Source organism: Rattus rattus, chromosome 7 (assembly GCF_011064425.1).
Source record: "Rattus rattus isolate New Zealand chromosome 7, Rrattus_CSIRO_v1, whole genome shotgun sequence".
Classification (NCBI taxonomy): domain Eukaryota; kingdom Metazoa; phylum Chordata; class Mammalia; order Rodentia; family Muridae; genus Rattus; species Rattus rattus.
Genome location: NC_046160.1, coordinates 19,152,541 through 19,168,402, shown reverse-complemented (window position 1 = coordinate 19,168,402; position 15,862 = coordinate 19,152,541). Strand labels below are relative to the sequence as shown.

At 43.9% G+C, this 15,862-nt stretch overlaps 1 pseudogene; it reads right to left on the bottom strand.

Moving 5' to 3' along the window:
* Nucleotides 1–401: 401 nt before the first annotated feature.
* On the bottom strand, nt 402–12,578 carry LOC116905623 (annotated as a pseudogene).
* Nucleotides 12,579–15,862: the final 3,284 nt, after the last annotated feature.

The window sequence follows — 15,862 nt, the reverse complement described above, 5'->3', positions numbered from 1 at the left end:
GGCTTGGGATGGCCAGGGAAGTAATTCATAAACACTGTGAACAGGAACCAAGACTCCAAAACGTGGGTACTCCTTGTACCCTCGTCTCAGATCTCTGACAGACTCCCACCCTCCCCGGTTTTCTTTTCAACAAGACACCCAGATCAGCAGCAGAGGTACCTCGGGTCCGCACCCAGACTGTGAACACTGGGATGGAAGGGGAAAGTTCAAAAAACGGGAGCTGAGAAGAAGGGGAAGGGATGAAGGAGAGAGAGCCTCGGCTCTGGAGGACGGAGTCAGGCCACGGGGGGTGGAAGTGAGCCAGTATGGGGGTGCCCCTCCTGACTGCTGCGGCCCACGCTCCCTGGACCCCAGAGCACCCCATGGTTTGTTCTGCAGTCCACTCCCCTACGCCTGAGGCCTCACAGGCCCAACTCCAAGTCCTCCAGCACCCTCCGCTGTGCCAGCTTCTCCAGCTGCTCTCTGCTGGGCTGGCTGACCTCCCGGGCCCGGATGCGCTGCTGCAGCTGCTCCACCTGTCGCAGCTTCTTCCTTAGATTCTTGATCTTCTTGGCTTCTCTGTGGTGGCAGCAGAGTCGGATGAATCAGAAACAGCTAGAGGATTGACTTGGGGGCCATGGAGAGCACTGGGCGTCTGGGCTGAGTCTCCCAGAGACACCTTATCAAGAGTCCTGCTCAAGGCCTCTGCATCTTTCTCCTGCTGCTGCCTCCTCTTCTCCTTCCACTTCAGGTTGCATTTGGCTGTCTTGGAGAAGCCTGCTTCACCACTGTCAGGTCTGGATGAGGCGACCTGTGTGGTGGCCTCAGGGCTCAGCCCTGAGGAAAGTTCTGGTTTACTCTTGAAAAACTTCACATACTTGTTTTCATAGACTGGGATTCTTGGGGCACGTATCCTTCTTTGACCCTCCGCTACTTGTGCCGTGTCCCATCGGGTCTCTCTGTTGAGGCAATGTACTCACCTGTGCCCGTGGCCTCGGGGGTGCTGAGTTGGCGGGCAGCCCTGGGGATTCAGCAGCCAGGTAACTTCTTGGCCTGCTGCTCAGTAGAGAGGTTCAGTCTACAATCACCATGTTGGGAAGCGGGCAGCATCTAGGCAGACATGGTGCTGAAGGAGCCCAGAGGCAGCCAGGAGGAGGGTCCCTTCCACCATGAGTGGAGCCTAAGCACAGGACCTCAAAGCCCACCCCCACAAAGATGCACTTCCTTCAACAAGGCCACGCCTTCTCCAACAAGGCCACACCTCCTAATAGTGCCTCCTCCCAGGGACCAAGCATATTCAAACCACCACACACCCCTACATACACATCTCGGTTTTCATAATAAAGCTATTTACCTAATATTAATCCTGCCAATCCATGAGTGTGAGAGGCCATAAGGAACCACCTATGCTTACACAACCTATATTCTCAAACCTATAGATAACATTATACTAACTGTAGAAAAGTTAAACATTTCAACTGATATCGATATCTGGCATGGAATAAGGCGGCTAACACTGGAGGGCCATGAGTCAGTACAAAATAGCTGACAGCAGATGTCCAGGGAGCCCAAAAGATAAGCAATGCTGTAATCTATTATATAACTACTTCTGACAGACTGCCACTTTTATTTGACTCTGTGTAAATACAGCCTTGAGGTCAGAGGCCTGAGCCTTCATCTTTGTTAGCCTCCTGTGTGTTCCATTTTACTATGAAGCCTGTGTCTGTATGGAGCCCGTGTGTACCAGGGTGTGCCAGCATGTGCCAGCATATGCCATCATGTAGCTGGGCACCGCCTGGCCACTGTACAAGAAGCAGCCTTTGCCCAGAGCAAATAAAGTATGTCTTACCGCTCCGCAATTCCTCTCAATCTCTTTAGACTCTGGATCTCGGTGACCTCTCTCCTTTTCCGCCATTAGAGCTTGGACCTCACTAAGGATTTTTGTCTTCAAGCGTCTTCTACAATTGCCCCCATCCGTTTCATTGTGGTGGTCTCTCACATCTTCTATTACCTTTCTTTCTAGTCATTGTTTTAACTTGGCAAGGTTTAATGTGTTATTACTGTACAGAAAAGTTACTGGGTAATTTTTTCAAGTGTGTCTATTAGGAAAATCACTCTAAAAGCTCACACGTTGTTCTCTTGAACACTTAGCCATCGGCCAGTGACACTTGGCAATGGCACAGGAAGAGCAAACCATGACAGGTTCCTTGGGATCCACTTATATTGCAGGACTTTTGAAGCAGTTCAATTTGAGGCCACAAAATATAGATAGATATATAGATAGATAGATAGATAGATATGATAGATAGATATAGATATATATATACTCATACCCTTTTCTTATTCCTCGGTTCTAGGAGGAAAATATCTAGGCTTGATATGAGGATTTGTCTAGTCTTACTGCAGCTCAATATACCATGTTTGATAGATATCAGTGGGAAGCCTGCTCTATTATAAAGTGAAGAGAAGTAGAGGAAGAAAGGAAGGAAAATGGCACTCAAAAATAAATTGGTCGTCAAAATGCTCCAAATGCCAATAAATCTTTGAACTATCAGGTGAGGGGCTCCAAAGCAGTCCAGCAGGACCTGGTATAGCCAACCTATTTAGAGGTCTCTGTCTAGTCAGCACGGATTGAAAGTGCTGCTTCCAGGCCACCTCTTATCTCATATGAACACATCCATTATCCCTGTACAGCAAATGCACATTAGAATGTGCTGTCTCTATCAAAAACAATGACTTTATGAAATTCATAGGCAAATGGATGGAAGTGGAAAATATCATCCTGAGTGAGGTAACCCAATCACAGAAAAACACACATGATATGCACTCATTGATAAGTGGATATTAGCCCAAATGCTTGAATTGCCCTAGATGCACAGAACACATGAAACTCAAGGATGACCAAAATGCGAATGCTTCACTCCTTCTTTAAAAGGGGAACAAGAATACCCTTGGCAGGGAATAGGGAGGCAAAGTTTAAAACAGAGGCAGAAGGAACACCCATTCAGAGCCTGCCACACATGTGACCCATACATATACAGCCACCCAATTAGACAAGATGGATGAAGCAAAGAAGTGCAAGCCGACAGGAACCAGATGTAGATCTCTCCTGAGAGACACAGCAAAAATACAGCAAATACAGAGGCGAATGCCAGCAGCAAACCACTGAACTGAGAACAGGGACCCCCATTGAAGGAATCAGAGAAAGGACTGAAAGAGCTTGAAGGGGCTCGAGACCCCATATGAACAACAATGCCAAGCAACCAGAGCTTCCAGGGACTAAGCCACTACCCAAAGACTATACATGGACTGACCCTGGACTCCAACCTCATAGGTAGCAATGAATAGCCTAGTAAGAGCACCAGTGGAAGGGGAAGCCCTTGGTCCTGCTAAGACTGAACCCCAGTGAACTGATTGTTGGGGGGGGCAGGAATGGGGGGAGATGGGGAGGGGAACACCCATATAGAAGGGAGGGGGGGGGTTAGGGGAATGTTGGCCTGGAAACCAGGAAAGGGAATAACAATCAAATGTAAATAAGAAATACTCAATTTAATAAAGAAAAAAAAATCATATAGAATGTTCTGTCTCATACCACAAACAGGAATGCAGAAAACACAGGACCAGGTACAGCCATCAAGACAGGTCACAACTGTGTCTGTCAGGTCCCAGATGAAGCTTAAAAATGTGTAAGGGATGAGGGGTATAGTCAGGGAGATGGCTCAGTGGCTAAAGTATTTGCCCTGCAAGTACAAGAATTTGGGTTTGTATCCTCAAAGCCCATGCAAAAGCCAGGCAGGCATGATGGCTGCCTGTAATCCTGGTACTTGAGAGGGGACCCGGAAGCAAGCTGGCTGGCTAGACTTGTGAGACTCAGTGAGTTCCAGGTGCAGTGAGAGACCCTGACTCAAACAAAAATGGAGCACCATTGAAGAAGACACCCGACGCCAACTTCAGGTCTCCATACATGAATCTGTACATAGGCTTGTGCTTCTGCACACATGCAAACACATATGGACACATGCATAGGAAGGGAAGGGAAGGGAAGGAAGGGGAAGGGGAAGGGGAAGGGGAAAAGAAGGGAAGGGAAGGGAAGGGAAGGGGAAAAGAAGGGAAGAGAAGGAAGGGGAAAAGAAGGGAAGGGGAGGGAAGGGAAGGGGAGGAAGGGAAGGGGGGAAGGGAGGGGAGGGGGGGGAGGGGAGGGAGGGCAGGGGAGGGAAAGGGCAGGGGAGGCAAGGCAGACAGGATAAGCTCCATCTTTCTGTCATTATCTCCTGGTTAAGGCTTTCTGAGCCCAGCTCATTTTTTCACTGTGACTCAGTCATGGAAGGCCTCATCTAGGAATTCTAAGGGAGTTCGTCAGACTCAGGCATTGCTTTTATATTCTTCGGGCAATCCAGGGTAACCTGGAACAGGGAACTGTGAGCGGCGTCAAGAGGCAATTGCTCTTCTCTGTAAGGTTGTGGCACAGAGGACTGGTGGATGGTGCCTTGGCCAGGCAATGTTGATCAGGAGTCCTGGCTAGGGCAGCTGAACCATCTCACCACCCCATCATTAGGTCTTTTAAGTATATGACCTTGTCACCTATGAATAGGGATAATTTAACTTCTTCCTTTCTTTGCTTTTTCTTTCTTATTATTGTACTTGTGAGTTGGAGGCTATACTAAATGAAAATAAAGAGAATGAGTACCCTAGTATCAGTCCTGAAATGTTTCAACCTTACCCCAATTAGTATGTTACCTGTAGGTTTGATTAATATAGCCTTTGTTGTGATATCGTGGTGACTTGAATAGGTATGGCCGCCATAGACTCATGTGTTTGAATGCTTGGCCCATAGAGAGTGGCACTATTAGTAGGTGTGGCCTTGTTAGAAGAAGTGCATCATTGTGGGAGCAGACTTTGAGGTCTCCTATGCTCAAGCTATGCCCAGTATGATGGTCTTCTGCTGCTGCCCGGAGACCAAGGTATAGAACTCTCAGCTCCTTATCCAGCACCACATCTGCCTACGAGCCACTATGTTCCCCACCATGACAATAATGGACTAAACCTCTGAAGCTGTAAGCCAGCCTCAATGAAAAGTTTTCCTTTGTAAGAGTTGACTTGGTCATGGTGTCTGCTCACAGCAATAAAATCCAAACTACGACAGCTATGTTCCCTCCACTTCTGGTCTTCTCCAGGCTTTTATCATGAAAGGACGCTGAAGTTTGTCAAGGGCCTTATTTCATCTATTGTTATGGTCATGTGATTCCTATTTGTTGCATAGCTGTTTTCTCCAAATTAAAACATTCCCTCCTGAAGGTAAAAGAGAAACTCATAAGTCTCAAGTAGTAAAAACTTGACTCAGGAAGTTCCTGACCACACGAGATTCAGAAGGCCCCTCCCCAAAGTTGTAGAAACAGCAGCAACTGCTGCAGAGAGGAGTCTCTACAATCAGCTAAGTCCGCAAGCTATGCAAAACCTCCAACATGTAGTTACTATGAGTGGTCAGCCAAGCGTGGGCTTTTTGACGATCATGTTCCTGCACCCATAGTCCTGTAAGTAACCCTAATAAACTCAGTGGTTCACTAATGGTTCACTGGGCCAGCTGGGCTGAATGGTTTTATCTGTTATCATTGTGGATCTGGGATTAATACACATTTGTTCATGGCTTTTCAGGAAATGTCACACACACACACACACACACACACACACACACACACACACTTGTCCATTTATTTAAAGTATTATAATTACTGAATTGCATGTGTAATCATCCTTGCATCCCATGACGCAAAGCCAACCTGTTTATGATGCATGATCATCTTAAGATGTTCTTGAACTAAACTTGCAAGGATTTCATTAAGATTTTGTGTCTATGTTCACTGGGGAAATTGGTCTGTTTTTAATGTATTAATTGGTTTGGGTAATTGTGGCTTCCTAGAATCAGTTTGGTGATTTCTCTTCGCTTTCTATTTTGTATAACAGTTTGAGGAGCATTGATGTTGGCTCTTTTTTTGTTCCTTTTGGGCAGGGTGGCTTTTGTGATTGTTTTTCCAACATCTTTATGTGTGGCATGCATGTGGTTTCACATGTGTATGGATGTACCACTGGGGGAATACCCATGCACATTGTGTTGGTTTGTTTTGTGTGTGTGTGTGCATGTGTGTTTGCATGTGTATGTTTGTGTGTGTGTATTTGTTGCATGTGTATGTGTTTGTATTTGTGTGTATATGTATATGTGTATGTACATGCCTTTGTGTATGTGTGTATGTGTATTTATGTGTGTTTATGTGTATGTGTATGTGTGTTTATGTGTATGTGTATGTATATGTGTTTGTGTGTGTGTGTTTATGTGTATGTGTTTATGTATGTGTGTGTAAATGCCCAAAAGTTGACATTGGGTATGTTCCTCCATTACCCTTCACTTTATTAAGGCAGGATCCCTCTTTGAGCACAGTGATTGCCAATTCCAGCCATCTAGCTTGCCTTGGAGATCCCTCCCTGGTCTCTGCCCAAGTGCTGAGATTGTGAGCAGTGCCTCATCTGCCAGGCTTCTTTCATGGAGTTTTGATCTAAACTCTACTCTTCAAATGTGTACGGTAAGCACTCTATTCCCTGAACCATCTCCCAGGGTCAGTTCTTCTTCAAAGGTTTTGTAGAATTCACCAGGAAACCCAAAGACCCTGGGCTTTTCTCTATGGGGAGACTTCTCACTATGGTTTCCATCGGCTTTGCTATAGGTCTGTTTGCTTTCTTTGTGTCCTCACTTTAACCTTGGTAGAGCATGTGTGCCTAGGAAATCATTACCTTCTTCTATATTAGCATACAAGATTTTTAAGCACTTCCTAATAATCCTGTTGAAGTCTGTTGTAATCTCTCCCCTTCACCTTTATTTTATTAACATGTATCTTCTCTTTCTTTACACAGGTCAGATAGGAGTTCATCAGTCTAAACGATCTTTTTAAGGCATGAATTCTTTGTTTGATTGACTGTGCATTAAATTTCCATTTAATTTATTTCTGCCCAAATTGTTACGATTTCTTGTGGCCTGCTGCTTTTTGGGTTTTACTTTTTCTTGTTTTTCTAAGACTTTAAGATGAGTCCTTAGGTTATTTGCAGTCTCTCTGACTATTTTTCTGATTTTTTTTTAATGTAAGTGCTTTGTGGTGGTTTAAATGAGGACCGTCCTTTGGCTCACAAGTTTCAGTAAATGGAACTGTTCGGGGAGGAGTAGGAGGTATGGCCTTGGAAGAGATGTGTTACTAGGGGAAAGCTTGAAGTCTCAAGAGACCAATGCCATTCCCAGTGTAATTTCTCTGCCTCCTGCTTACAGATCGAGTGTCCCTGCTGTCATTCCTTCACTCCACTGTCATGGACTCTAACCCTCTGCAACCATAAGTGCAATTAAATACATTCTTTTACGGATTGTTTTGGTCATGGTGTTTTACCACAGCAATAGAGAGATAACTGATATTATATTATTATATTATATAACCCATTATTATAAAGGTTCTTCTTAAAACTGCCTTAGCTGTAATTCAAAATTTCTGGTTAGCTTTGTTTTATTTTCATTTGAGTCTAGGAATTTTAGATGAGATAATTTTTAGATAATCAAGAATCTAAGGGCAAGAGTTGAATATTTAAGGACATGCACGGTATCATTTTGTCCAGAGCTACGTGTTGTTTTGTGCTGGTTAGTTTCTTGTCAGCTTGACACAAGTCAGGGTCATCTGGGAAGAGAGAACATCAGTTGGTAAAATGCCTCCACTAGATCAGTCCAAGAGAGACATTTTCTTGACTAGTGATTGATGCGGATGGGACCAGGCACATATGTTTGTGCAGAAAGCATTTAAATCACTGAACCACCTCCCTGTCCTAAAATGTCTAAACTGTGTGATATAGATAGATTTAAATGTAGGAATAAAAAATAGGAAAAAAAAAGATATACATTCAAAAGTTAGGAGTGGTTCCATCTGACCGCTTTACCCTATTTTTCTTCTTGGTTTTTTCACTTATATTTTAAGTGATCATAACTAAGTGACAAACACTTTTAATAGAGGTAAATATCCAAATGTCAAAAACTAATGCTCAAACTCACCATTGTAGCATACATGCATGCAAATAGACAATGAAAGTTATTGTTTTGTACAATGAACATGTACTGAGAAAATTGAAAGAAAAATGGGCAAGTCCTTCTGTGAAAACCAAAGGAAGACCTAAAAATATCAGACGGGCACAAACTTGGAGTAGTGCAAGAAGAAGGGAACAGGAGGGAGGGGAGGAGAGTTTTTTTTTTTTTTAAGTGATAATAATAAATTTGCTCAAGGATTCTCTTCACATTACTTTAGCTGAGGCCAAGCTTCACTAGTCCTTAAGGAAAGTGGGGATCATAAATATACTCCAAAACCCTAAGGAAGTAACTAAGCAGCATTTCTTCATCTTGAAGTCATAGAAATCTGACTCAAGCCTGACTTTGCTGGCACAATGTCTTAGGAGCCGAGGGAGTTGTCATTGATACATCAGTTGACCCCAAAAGGGCCTCTGCTAATCACTGTAAGATCTTCGGAGAGTCTCAGCACCACCTCTCTCCCTTCTGTGGAACTCCAGAACAAAGAGGTGACCCACCCGGCTTCCTTATCCATTCATTCTTTGACAAGAGCTCTTGCCCCTGCATCATCAACACGCGCATTTCCCTCCCTGACCCAAGCACCCTTCCTAGATGTTTGTGCCATGCGCTAAGCAAATGCTTCCTTTGAACTTCCAGAAAGTTCCCTCCTTTGAAGTTTTGTCTTTTTCATCAGATGCTTCTTTCCTTCCGTTCCTAATCACATAACATAGCAACAGCATTCATTAGTGTGATCTCATTAAATTTCCACAGCTGTTGAGCAGGGCAGCAGAGATGGGCCCCACTGACTGGGTGGCCACTCTACTCTTCACGATCCACACCATGGCCAGTCAGTGAACTTCTCCATGATCAACGGCTACTTAAGCTTCCTTCACACAGACAGCAGTAGTCCCCTCATTTTTTGCTCTGAGAAATGCGTAACCCATTCCTCTTTTGGCCAGGACAATGAATGGAGTATGGTGAGCCTTGATACAGCCTTCCTTTCTCCCTCTCCCACTCCTTCTCTTGCTTCTATTCTCCCTCATCCTCTCTGTCTTCTTACTTCTGTTCTCAGCCTCCTTTCAAATGGAATAGTCCTATCGAAGTATAGTTATTATGGCATCACAAAGTTAAAGCTTTGCACTTAGAGTGACAGCGGTTGTAAATTGAGACAGAGTGTTCTTTCTCTAATGTGAACTAAGAAGTGAAGCACTCATCTCAGGAAGAAATGGGTGGATCACATTTGAGAGGAAGTGTCTCTGAAACAGCTCTTTCTGATAAAACACAGATATAATGAAATAGACTGAAGAACTTGAAATGCAAAGTACTCCATTTGGGACACAGAGCTCAGTGATGACAGACATCTGCATGCCTTGTGACAGAAAGAAGGGGGTTGATGAGATTTCATCCTCAGGAAAAGATAAGGAACAGAAAGTCCACACTAGGAACATTATAGGAAGAAAATTGAGGAGTGCCCACCAACTATAACTCTAAAAGCTGCCCAACTCTCAGGTTTGATGAATGAAAAGGATCTCGTGACTAGTTCTATGACAATAGTAAACTAGATCCCAGCATCAGCATTAATCAATTAGAACAAAATTAGGACAGGGAAGCCTTAAGAGGAGAGGTGACTGAGTATTACCACCACTCAGTAGAAAACATAAGAACCGAGAAATTTCGCGAAGGGACTGTGTGAACAAGATATGTAGGCATAATGTTATTGTGCACTGTGTAAAGATTATCCTTGTATTATTCAAATGCTGATTTCTGTGCCACCATGTCTGGTTGCAGCTCTTATTCTGAAAATCTCCCTACTAAATGTTGTGTAAACATTGCTCCCCAGTTATTCCTTGATTGGTCAATAAAGCTAGCTGATCAGCTAATGGCTAAGCAGAGAAGAGAATAGGGCTAGACTTCCTCCCCACCAAGGGAAGGGGGAAGAAAAGAGAAAATGAGGATTAACCTGGGGAGAGAGTTCAGGAAAAGCACCTGGAGCAGAGAAAGCCATAAAATACAAGTATCTCAGGGATTCTGGCTGGGAGGTAGCCAGATGAGCATAGAAGATTAAAACAGATTAATACTGCCCAGTTGTTATGCCTTAATGCTGTAAATAGTCTAGTCTCAATTCATTGGGAGCTAGCTGGGTTAAGGGAGAAAAGGTGATACAAATGCCACTAACAAGGATGTCTTTCTTATTTTCTCTGGGAAAGGAGAATTTGAGCTGGTTGATTTTCAAGGTTATATAAGAATGTATCCACCCTTTTCCAGGTTGAGAAGGCTAAAACCAAAGCTAAAGCACATGAGGCCAAGGCAAAGCTATGAGTGTTGTGTTTTATAAAAAGAAGCCAAGGATATGTTTGGTAGAGGTGCGGTATGGTATGGGGGAAGGGGGTACCTCTGCGGGCTCATGCTGAGGCATCCCTTTCCCCTGAGGGACCAGCCACATGCCAGGGTAGTATAGAATAGAGTTTATCTAGGGCATGGGGAAGGGAGTTGAGGGAGTAGAGACAGAGAAAGGGAGAGGGAGAGAGAGAGGGGGGGGGAGCCAGCCATGAGCATGTGGAGAGAGAGGAGGAAGGAGAATGGGGAGAGAGAGGGAAGAGGACAAGGGAGCAAGGCTAAGAGGAGAAGAGAGAGAGGAGGGGCCGGCAGCCCCTTTTATAGTGAGTCAGGTGCACCTGGCTATTGCCAGGTAACTGTGGGGCAGAGCCTAGAAGAAATGCCAAGTCCCTGAAGTCAGTGCTCCTGATGGACAGTGTAGTAAGCAGGGTTGAAAGGCAGGGTAGAACAGAGTAGGATACAGTGTCTCCTCACAAGATAAAAATAGGAAGTCATTGGGGATTTTATCTGGAGAAGCCCCATCATGGAAATCAGCCATATGCTGGCAGGATATCCTTGCCTTGAAAGGATAAAGAAATCTTCCCTAAAAACATATTCCCATCTTCTCAGAGGAAAATATATCTGTAAAAAATTGGGTTTTCTTCCCTAGGGAAGATCACCCCAACTGTTTATCCAATATCAGTGGCCAGCTCTGAAATCATATGCATACAGGTAACATTACACAGAATGAGTAGGTTGTGTTTATATACTTAGGACACATGCAAAAGCACATGCACACATACAATTAAAGAAAAGGAGTCAACGATTTTGAGAAAGAGCACGGAGGGGTACATGGTAAGAATTAAGCAGTGGTTCTCAACCTTCCTAATGCTGTGACCCTTTAATACAGTTCCTCGTGTTGTTGTGACCCCCCCGACACCATGAAATTACTTTTGTTGCTACTTCAGAACTGTAATTTTGCAACTGCAGTGAATCATAATGTAAGTATCTGATGTGCAGGATATTTGATATGCAACCCCTGTGAAAGAGTCATTTGACCCCAAAGGGGTCATGAATCACAGGTTGAGAATCACTGGGTTAGAGGGAAGAAAGGAAAAAGGGGGTGGCTTTTTTGATTTCAAAGAATAAAAATTAATTTTAAAACTAAAATTTAAAAAAGAAATTGGGTTTTCTTTACCATAGAATGGGAAGGGGGGACTTGTGATTGAACTTTCTGAGTTCAAATCGCCAATCTACTAATTACCATATGACTTGTAACAAGTTATTTATTTTCCTTGTGCCTCAGCTATGGCTTCTTTAAAAATTCTGGACACAGCAATAGCAGGTAGGTACGTAGATAGACGGATAGGTAAGCGTGCAGATAGAGATATTTCTAAGGTGAAATGATACATGGCATTTGAGGTGGCATTGGCCCATAATAAGCATTCCACAGATGTTACCAGAAAGTGTTAGAGGATAAAAAGAAAGAGATTTGCAGAGAGCTCAACTTCATGTTTAAGAATCTCAAATGAAAGTTCTCTAAAGTACAGATGTCAGAGAAACCAAACATCTGTATCTCAAGCCACTCCAGTTGACACTGAGGTAAGAATCCGCAAGAGTGTCCTAGAAGAAACTCTGCCCTGAGGCTTTAACATAATGGTGATGCCCCATGGTCAAATCTGCATGAGCAATTTGTGATGGTGAAGCCAGGGCAGGAATCAGCCATAGAGTGAGGTCGGGGCTGCCTGCTGGCCTCCACCGGGAACATTCACTTCACACTTACCTCTAAGGGATGAACCAACAGAGGGTTTGATAACGTTCCTTCAGTTCTATTAACACCATTGCATCTCAATCTACAAAAGACTCTCTTAAGATCATTTTAAGTTCGGCCATGATCCATGCTGCATTTTCCGTTTACCTAAGAAGTCATGATGGGTCTGTTATCCCAAGGTCAAATTTGGAGTTGGCGTTTGTGTACAGGCTTGGGAAATTACTTTGCAGCGCGCTGGGGAGATGAGATAGCTGAACACTCCTGGGTGCTTTGAGTAACGAGGGAACCTCCAGATGTGCCCTCCAGCTCTTCTGGAACACCAGCCGCAGCTCCATATTCCAAACAAGAGCAGGCTGGGGCCCAAAAATGCTCTTTGTGGTCTTGGATCCATCTGAGCACCATGCCAAAATGAAGACTCTTCAAACTCATACCTAATAGGCTCCCTTGAAGCCACACCCTGCAACATCCTAAGCGCTTCGCCTCCCTCCCACTCGGCGGGGGCCGGCCCCTGAGAACTGCCAAGCATAGCACGGCCATGTGGCTCTGTGTTCTCTGGAGCTAGTTCTGCACTCCCAAACTACCGCATGCACAGGGAGGGCTGGCTGGGTGCAGGATGTGAGGAGGTGGATGCACTTGCCTGCAAATTAGATGGCTTCTCTGCTCTCCCTACCGTAGGGTTTGAAACTGGGGTAAAGGTCTTCTGCTGGGTTTGTTTTTATCAAGTTACCACGAACACCTTTATCCCTTTTACCTACTTTCTTTTAGCTTTTCCGTGCCTTTTCTCCTCTGGAGTTTAATGAAATAAATAAGGACTTTGGAACTCGACATACTAGTTTGAGCATCCACCTTCCAAGCGTCAACTGTATGAACACAGGCAAGTTTGGCTTCTGTTTCTCTTCCTCTATACCTTGAACGCCTTTGGACAATCTTCGAAAAGGAGCTTGGAGTCACAGAAATGGAGGACAAAAAACTCACATAAGGGGGCTTTGAGATGCAAGAGAGGGGAGCCAGACAATTCCTCCCTTACTGGAGTGGACTATTGGACAACCCGGAGAAAATTCCACGGCTCACTGGTTCTGAGCAAATACTGCATCTTGTGGGAAAGCCCCGTGGAGCTGTGGTGTCTTCTCTTCAGATAGCACAGCCTGAATGAACAGTGGTCTGGTCCTTGCTGGCTGTTGAGGGCACCTGTAAGTGTGCTATCAGCACAAGCCGTGCTAACATTGCAGAGTACATAAGCTAAGACGGTATTTTCTCCCTCACTAGCTAAGCAGAACCAATTGTCCCTGAGATCAAGCTCCCTGCTTACACAGCTTATTCATGATCTTAGAACTTAGTGCCAAGACTCTCCTCTTCATCAGCATTTAACCTCACACCATCCCCCATAACAATCTGAGTGGCTATGATGTCATCATCTACCTTACTCATATCCAATGTTCTCCTGCATAGGAGTTTATCTCAGTGATGCTCAAATGAGTAAATATACCAAACTAGAATCCCATTTATCTTTCTATTAGTATACAATAATCACACATGACTGGGCTTCGCCATTTCATGAATGCATATAAGATATTTCGATCATATTCACCCCATCTCCTTCCCTTGTCCCCTCTCATTCCTCTCTTCACAACTAGGCCCCTTCTGCTTTCATGACTTTTTGAAGTATGACTCAATGAGTTTCATTAGGGTTACTTACAGTGGCATGAGTAGGAGGCTATCAGCAGGAGGATAGGCACCTTACTAGGAGCTAGACCACTCAAGAAAGTGTCTGCCCACCCCCCATAAGCCACTATTTGCCTACAAATCCTCAGAGAAGGGTAGGAACTCGTGGGTGTTCCCTTCTTTCATGACAGGTTGTTGACCAATCCATCTTGCACAGGCCTTGAACAGGTGATCACAGCTGCTGTAATTCAAGAATACAACAGTCATGTCATGCCTGGTAAATGGCATTCCATAACACTACACCCCAACCCCAGGTATTATTTTCTTCTCGCCCCCTCTTCCACCTCGGAAGCCATGATATCAATGTCTCTCTTATGGCTAAGCATTCAATGGTCACTTAATCTCATTACTCTGACCACTTATGGTCACTTAGTTTTCACAGTTTACATGGCACTTTGGTAAAGCAATGGCTATATGTTGGCATAAAGGTATATATTGGCTATTCAAGCCAGATCCAGAATTCTTTAAACTATACTTATTAAGTAAAACTTTGGTATTTAACATTGCATTGCTTTTTTATTAGTGGGAGTACACATTACCATGCATTTAATAGTTTAAAACAACATAAATGTATCATATCACACATTTCTGGAGGTCAGATCTCTAAAGTGGGTGTCATGGGCAGAAATCAAGAATAAGGCAGGGCTTCACTCCTTTCACTATTTAATATAAATCAACCCAAACTGATAAGCAATCAACTCTTAAAATTCCACTCCAAGTATTGCATCAAGGAATTTCTTTCAATTCCATAAACTATTAATAACTAAGTATGGCGTACCACACCTATAACCACAGCACTTGGGAAGCAGAGGCAGGAAAATAGTATCAAACTCAAGACAAATTGAATCCACGTAGTAAGTTTTAGGCCATCTCGGGCTTAAAACAAGTATCTTCTTTAAAAGAAAAAACAAAAGATAAATTAACTCACAGAAAAAAATATAGTAAGAACATAGTTCTTCTACTTCCTAAGCCTCAGCCACAAGAAAACTACAATTGCACCAACAAGGACTCTGGAGTAAGAAACAAAAACAGCAGATGTGAGCACTGGGCCTGGAGCGTAGCTCACGATGCAGTGTTTGCCACTATATAGTACACAAAGCCTGGGCTCAATACTCAGTAGGAGAAAGAAAATGTTAACATTGTGTCCTACAGAAAACTGTGGGATTAGCTGCTGACGCAGGAAATTGATTTTTAATAAAATTGGTGAATCAGTAATAAGATTTTCACGCATCTGAAATAGCACAGGAAAGACGAGCTTGGATTAAAACCGATGCCATTAGAAACCTAAAGCCATCTTCGGATAATGATACATAGGTATCATATATTTGTGGCTTGGTTTTTTTCTGTTGCTGTGAGAAAACACTGACCAAAAGTAATTTGTTTCCTCTTGGGCTTTACCGTCCATCATGAAGGGAAGTCAAGGCGGGAATCCAAGACGGGAATCTGAGACAGGAACTGCTGCAGAAGCCATGGAGGAAGGTTGCTTTGACTTGTTCCTAATCCTTTGCTCATCTTGCTATTGTGGTATCACCCACGGTAGGCTGGGCCCTTCCACATCAACCATTAATCAAGAAAATAGAGCCAGGCCTGGTGGCAAACATCTCTAACCCCAGCATTCTGGAGGGAGAGGCAGGTGGATCTCTTCAAGTTAGAGGCCGGTCTGGTCTACGGAGTGAGTTCCAGGACAGCCAGGGCTGCATATGACTGAACGCAGGATCTTGGAATTGAACTAGGAATGTCCATGTGGCTCCTATATGTTATTATACGTCTTCACAGGAGATGGTTAAATAGTCCACTACACATGTACCTGCAAAGATGGGTCAGTGGTTAAGAGACTTAATGTGTAATAACCATGGAGACCTGTGTCCAGATAGAGTACCCATGTAACAAGCTAGGCATGGTTTCACTAAGGCTTACAGCTCCAGTGCTATCAGGGGGCAGAGACGGGAAGATTTCTAGGACTAACAATTCAAAAAGATTTTTATTTTAAT